At 40.2% G+C, this 5,810-nt stretch overlaps 1 long non-coding RNA gene across 2 annotated transcripts; it reads right to left on the reverse strand.

The window, feature by feature from the left end:
- Nucleotides 1–1,957: 1,957 nt before the first annotated feature.
- LOC110271773 (uncharacterized) lies at nt 1,958–5,326 on the reverse strand. Of its 2 annotated transcripts, none has more exons than XR_002362411.2 (2): nt 4,109–5,326; nt 1,958–2,213 (listed from the first exon to the last, which is right to left on the reverse strand). It is a non-coding gene; the product is annotated as an uncharacterized LOC110271773 (long non-coding RNA). The 2 variants fall into 2 exon arrangements; XR_002362410.2 differs by having other exon boundaries at nt 1,958–2,228; nt 4,109–5,273.
- Between the last annotated feature and the right edge of the window lie 484 nt (nt 5,327–5,810).

Here is a 5,810-nt window from a genome sequence, read left to right on the forward strand (position 1 = left end):
AAATACAAACACACTCGGTCATCTTCTTCACTGCCATTCTTCCTCTTCTTCTTTCTTTCTTTCATCGATGGAGCTACTCCAGGATTTGGTTTCTTGAACTGCATAGCTTGCGAAGGGATATCATTTGCTTTCCCTTATTGCCGACCTCACCTGATGCGGCGACTCCCTCAAGGCCCTCCGCGCCTTCTCCTCCATGTGCAAGCTTTCCCTCATTCCCAACCACAACACCTTCCCTTGCGCCATCAAACCCTGTTCTTCGCTCTTCGACCTTTGCGTTGGAAAACAGACCCATCAACAGGCTTTCATATTTGGTTTTGAATCGGATCTCTTTGTTTCGTCAACTCTAGTTGATAACTTGATATGTACTCTAAGTGTGGCCATTTGGAAGATGCCCAAAAATTGTTCGACGAAATTCCCCAAAGGAATGTGGTGTCTTGGACTTCAATTATTGCCGGGTATGTCCGAAATAGTTGCACTGCTGAGGGCATTCACTTCTTTAAGGAGCTGTTAGTTGAGGAGAGTGAGAATGCGGGGTGTGTTCAGGAGGAGGAGGATGGTTTTGTGGATCCAATAGTTGTAGGTTCGATGCTTTCGGCTTATTCTCGGGTGCGCCAGAAGAGAACTACTGAAGGCGTTCATGGTTTTGTGATTAAGAGGGGGTTTGAGGGGTGTTTGGGGGTTGGGACCACATTGATGGATGCTTATGCGAAGTGTCACTACAAGAAAAATGCTGTGTACCGTCGAATTTACCGTCGTACATTAGCGGCACTATTACCGGGAGATTTATCGGCGGAATTTACGATGAATTCGTCGTGTTAGTAAGTTAGCGTTGGATTTATTTTTTCGACAGAAAATCCACGAGCAATATTTGGAGGGAGAAAAGAAAAAAATTTGCATGATCATTAGGATTTACCATCCGATATATCTAACGGTGACCTAGATTAGTAAAACGATTCGTTTTGGTAACACGTAAAGCTTTACCATCGGATTTATTTGCCGGTAAATCCGACAATAATAGTGCCCTAAATTGAGAGCGCGAACCTTGTTCTCTCTCATTTTGAATTCTCTCTCTCTCTCTCTAACCCCTCACCTCCCTCTCTCTCTAAGCCTCTCGGCTCCCTCCCATCTCCAGCCGCCGCTCCGTCCACTAGCGCCGCTTCGTCCACCAGTGCCACCGTAGTCTTCTTCTTCTTCATTTTCTTTGCCGTTTGGCTCCACCGGAACACCGTCAAACCACCACCTATCCTCGCCACACCACTCTTCTTCGCAAATCAGAACCTCTGTCACCGTCCGAACCACCATCCGCAAGCTGCTTCTTTCCCTATTCACAAAGCTCAGCCCTTGCCTCCAGTGCTCCGACAACCACTGCATCTCCATTCCCCTTCTCTGTTTTTTCCCTCCTGTTTCTACATTTCAGGTTATTCATCAAATCCCTTTTCAATTCTGTTCTAGTTAGTATTAGCTTTAGGTGGAGTTTGCATACAATAACAGCTTTCATGCGAGTATTGGGATGGCTCCGTATGAGGCTTTGTATGGATGGAAGTGCCAGTCTCCACTGTATTGGTAGAAAGCCGATGAAATAAGTGTGTTAGGGCCTTATTTGATAGCAGAGACCACTAAAAAGATCAAACAGATTAGAGCTAGAATCTTGACTGCACAGAGCCGACAGAAAAGTTATTCAGATCAACGAAGAAAACTGTTGGAATTTGAAGTGGGCGAACATGTATTCCTGAAGGTTACTCCTACAACTGGGATTGGAAGAGCGATTAAGACGAAGAAATTAAATCCGAGATATATAGGACCGTTTGAGATTTGAGGCGAATCGGGCCGGTGGTGTAACACCCTAACTTTTAGCACCTCATGATTGTACTAAAAGTCCGAGCGCTACTCAATTTTAAACCTTTTAATTTTATATTGTCTTTATTTAATATCGAGCCTTTACAAATACGAATCAAAATTTTAAACAAGAAATTGAAAGGAGACTTTATTTTATAACTCTTAACCACAGAAGTATATATTTACATAACTTTATATATATAGACTTATTCTAAGACTCTCAATTACAAGTCATGCCCCTCTAAAATTCAAAACAATGAATGACGAGGGGAAAGTAAATCCTAGGACTAAACCAAATACAGGTAATACGAATACATATATTTACAAGACTCTGTGGATTGGTCGCGGCTCTTCGCCAAAAATTCCCGGACCAGTTGCTGAAAACAGAAGATCTGTAGGGGGTGAGAATGTCGTCCTCGCATGTTCTCAGTAAAGAAAGTGAATACCGTAAAAGTAATGAACAACATGCGAATAATTAACCTTAAAACAAAGCTCATTCACATTTCACAACATTAACTCTTAATCACTTTAATACATAAACTAATAGTACTAGAAACTCAAATGAACACACAAGCAAAGCAGAATAAGACAATCAGCACAATCACAGAGAAAATATAACAAGCAAAACAAAACCAAATGCAAATGCACAATCAATATGATGCATGTCTGTCCTAAGCAAGCCATGAGCTCATGCGTCAGTTGTCTACCCGCAACCCGACATTACTCGGACAAACCCCGAATATGGTTTTTTTAGTGTGTCAGTTAGACACCTTGGCATCACGGTTATCCGTGTCAGTTAGGCCTCATCATAATGATATCTTAATGTGCATCACAGTAAGAAATAGTGCTATCAGTTAGGCGAACATTCCCGCATTAGCAATCTCAGACTATCAGTTAGGCGGGCCCTTTCGCATTAGCAATTTGGCACAAGGCCCCTTCACATTTCATTTTCATAAATCATAATCTATTTCAACTATTTATTTCACTCATGACTTTTCATTTTCTTTCTTTTCATTATACCTCCACATCACCAATTACATACTCATATCTCCGCATCACCATATTACTAAACGTACCTCCTCATTACCGCTTAACTATACATACCTCCGCATCACCTTATTGTTTACATCTCCACATCACCATACATTCATTCACCTATAATAACCTCAAAACATTTAATAAAAGTTCCTTTTCTTAATAAACCGAACTCAAATCATCACTTAAAACAAGAATCTTTTCTTAATAGGGTAAACTTAGAACATAATGCTTTTCTTGAAAAACTGAAAACAAAATAGAATAAGTCTTAAATCAAGTTTTCCTTTGAATAATGCTTTAAGCAAAGCCTCGAAGTGTTATAAAAATTTCTGCAGCATCTCCTCTAAAATTCGGACTTTGCCACCCTTCGAGGGTCCCTACCAAACCATTTTCAACTCTCAAAAACCATTGATAAATCCAACAAACCATATCCATTATTAAAACATTTATAAATCTGAAAGCTAACTAGTAACTAGGTTCAGTATCAAATTATTTTTAACTCTCCATTTATTACCAATAAATCAAACCAACGCTTTCTCAAGCTCTTTTCAACAATTTTAAACCTAAGTCATTCCCTACTTTTAGAAATATAAATCAAACCTCTCAATATTAAACCATTTTCTCGATTTGTGTAAATATGTAAACCTATTCTTTTCTCAACATAAAAGCATTTCTCAAAATAAGCTTATAAGTCGGATTTTCAAATCAAAATCACATTTTTTTATATCTTTATAAAAACTTGGACAAGACCTCCCTTTAACATTTGACTTCACCACTCTTACGTGCTCCTTCATTCCCTCAACAGTTCACTAATCTGATTCCACAAACACCAATACAGCATGATTCTTAATAATCAACCTACTTTAACTCAATTTAATAACTAACAGCTCACTTCGACATTCAATACCACAATATACAAATCGAATTAGCATATTCAACAAACAACAATTCCCAAATCTTTGCAACAGTACTTACTATTATCAGATAAATCTCAAATCAACAAGCAAACTAAGAAATTAACATGACTAGAAATTCCAGCAACATTCACAGCCTCAATCTAAACTCAATTCATATTTCAATTTAACAAACAACACCAATTGATTACCATTCACAACCACAATTCAACAAATTCTCATCGATTAGTAATACTAAACTCTAGTAAATTATTTGCAATTATTCATTAAGCTTTTTAGGCATTCTAAATTAAAACATTTAATTTTAAAAACAAACCCCCTACCTCAGGTTTTCGAAACCCATGAGACTAAATGCTGTGAACGCCTTTTCCTTTTAAGTCATGGTAGTGGCAACCTTCATCACATCACAACATTGCAGATGCAACTGTAACTACAATTTCATCGGTTCCAGCAGAAGACAGCAAGACACAACGGTAGTACTAAAATAGAGATGTATATATATACTGATGAAATTAGAACAACTTGGCAGAGACCAACAAAATTGGAATAGGACAAAGATAAAATCATGGTAGGTTCAAGAATGACAGAATTGAGACCATGATAAGAAGGACGGTGATGCTGGTGGTGGCATTTGCGGCAGAAGCCTTTAATAGAACCGGTAGTAGCTTCAAAGCAGCTGAAATAGCAAACCTTAATAGAACAAAAGTGGAATTTGGAGTAGCAGCGGCACTGGTGATTCAGAGCGGCAAGGACACGACACCGGCTCCCCTCCAGCGAGAGCGAGCTCAGCCGACGGTGGCAGTGACTGAAGCAGCGGCGGCAAAGGCCCCCGTCGCCTCCTGTTCTCTCTTTCGCAACTCTTTCTCTCTCTCCCTGCTCTATTCGATGGCGATGGCTCCTTCAGCTCCGCGACGACGGTGGTGCACGGCGATTGGCGCGACGGGGGCGATGACTCCAACGCAGCGACGAGATCCCCTTCTAGCAGCGGACAGTGGCGACGTTAAAGACTTCCAGTGACAGGCGTGACAGCAGCGGCTAGGGTTTGATAGCGGCGGCCACGCTACCCGCAACGGTGGTGCTAGAACGACAGTGACGGAATCCTCGGCGGCGGTCGTGGATCCAGCGATGGTGACAGCTTAGTGGCTTCAGCGGTAGCTTCCTCTTTGTCGCGCCTAGCTTTCTTTCTCACTCCACCGCGAGTCTCTCTCTTCCCTTATGCAACGACGGAAACGGCGACGGCGGCGAGGCCCCAGTCGGCACCGTTCCTTCCTCCTTCCTCTCTTCTCTTCTCCCCGAACCCCCTTCTTCTCTCTCGATCTCCATCTGTCGTTTCCCCTTCCTCTACTTTCTCTTCTTTTCTTTTCCATTTTATTTGCTAAAGTTGTGTTGTGTGTATTTTGGGAGAGAGATTGGCGGTGGGTGAGTGAGTAGCGGTGAGAAATGAACAAGTGTGGAGGGGGCGTGGCTCATTGAGGAGCAAAGAGGTGTGGAAGGGGAAATTACGTGTGTGTATAAGTTGGATAAGAGTGGTTAGGATAAGTGAAATTAGAGTTTGGAATTGGGAATTTAGGGTTTGCGTAGAGTTTAAATTTAAGATTAAATTTAATAAAATATAATTAATTTTAAAAATATTTATTTATTTTTTAAATTATAAATCATTTTTAATTAAATACTTTAATTATAATTGAAATTTGTATAAAACTGAATTAATTCAAAATTTGAAGTCTTATAACCTTTCTAAAAATAAAACCATATATATAGACATAAATAATTCATTATTTATTTTTCTAAAAATCTGGGGTCTTACAGGTGGCATATCAAGTAGCATTGCTGTCACATTTGTCTAACTTACATGATGTATTTCACGTTTTACAACTTCGTAAGTACACGTCGAATGCGACTCGTGTTAGAACTCGAATCGATTAAGCTAAAGGAGAACTTGACTTTTCAAGTAACACCGGTGCGGATTGACGATACTAATATGAAGAAATTGCGTGGAAAGGAAGTTTTATTGGTTAAGGTAGC

Source organism: Arachis ipaensis, chromosome B5 (assembly GCF_059453495.1).
Source record: "Arachis ipaensis isolate K30076 ecotype BB chromosome B5, ASM5945349v1, whole genome shotgun sequence".
Lineage (NCBI taxonomy): Eukaryota > Viridiplantae > Streptophyta > Magnoliopsida > Fabales > Fabaceae > Arachis > Arachis ipaensis.